Raw genomic sequence first — 958 nt, 5'->3', positions numbered from 1 at the left:
ATGGGACGGCCAGGGGGTAAACAGGCTCAATGTCTTACTTTCAAATTTAAAGAGATTTTACGACATATTTGCTACATTATTCAACCAATGCAAAATATAAATTTCATTGGTACATTTTTATAGAGATAACACTGTATATAACATTGATCTAACTTCTTTTCATTAGAGTTCGTGGACGTTGGGTCTGTCCACTTCAAAAGATGGGTGCTTACAGGTATATTTAAGAATTTATAGCAAAAAGCAAAGTCATGTGTTAAGGTTTTTTCCCCGTATCCGAGTATGGCAGTACCATCAATTGACGCAAATGCATAAAGCCCCTAGGCCTTCCAGACCAGACAAAGCCAGAAGTTTGGGATACTTTGCTAAGCAAAGTTATGTTACTTTTTGCACCACGGTGAATCGAAATGGACGTCAACGTCCAGTTCCAAAGGGTGCTACTGTTAGAAAATCAAAGAGTTAATCAAATTGAAACCTACTACGAACTTGCAATCTGCTGCAGAAAAGCGTGTAGGACGTCGTTGTGGTGGTCTAAGAGTTTTGAATTCATCATATTAATACTTCGAAGATATTTTGGCGGATCCATCTCATAATGCTATTCGTAGAGATTCTAAAGCTAACTGGATCTTACGTCTGCAGGCAAATCATATAGAAGACTTGACAAAGAGTAGGTTGCGTAGAGCTGCTTGCCTCAGAAGAAATTCTCTACGGTTACGAAGAAAGCATCAAATTTTTAGTGAAAATGTGTTGATATGAATAAATAAATATACAAGTCATGATCTGATCACAACCAAACCAAACAAACTAACAACGAAAAAAATACTGTTTTTTATATTGGTGGTGGGCATTTTTACCCGCGTATTTTTAAGCCCCGCTATAACCTATTAATGTATATATATGTATATGCATATGTATATATACATACATATATATACATATATGTATCGTATATATATATATA

At 35.4% G+C, this 958-nt stretch overlaps 1 pseudogene; it reads left to right on the top strand.

Moving 5' to 3' along the window:
- Positions 1-200: 200 nt before the first annotated feature.
- On the top strand, positions 201-753 carry LOC113375042 (annotated as a pseudogene).
- The last annotated feature ends 205 nt before the right edge of the window (positions 754-958 follow it).

This window comes from Ctenocephalides felis, unplaced genomic scaffold, assembly GCF_003426905.1.
Source record: "Ctenocephalides felis isolate EL2017-DRISC unplaced genomic scaffold, ASM342690v1 CF-g0.4_SCAFFOLD_01886, whole genome shotgun sequence".
In the NCBI taxonomy this organism is placed as follows: Eukaryota; Metazoa; Arthropoda; class Insecta; order Siphonaptera; family Pulicidae; genus Ctenocephalides; species Ctenocephalides felis.
Note: the sequence above shows the minus strand (reverse complement) of the source record. Positions and strands in the feature narration are given on the sequence as shown.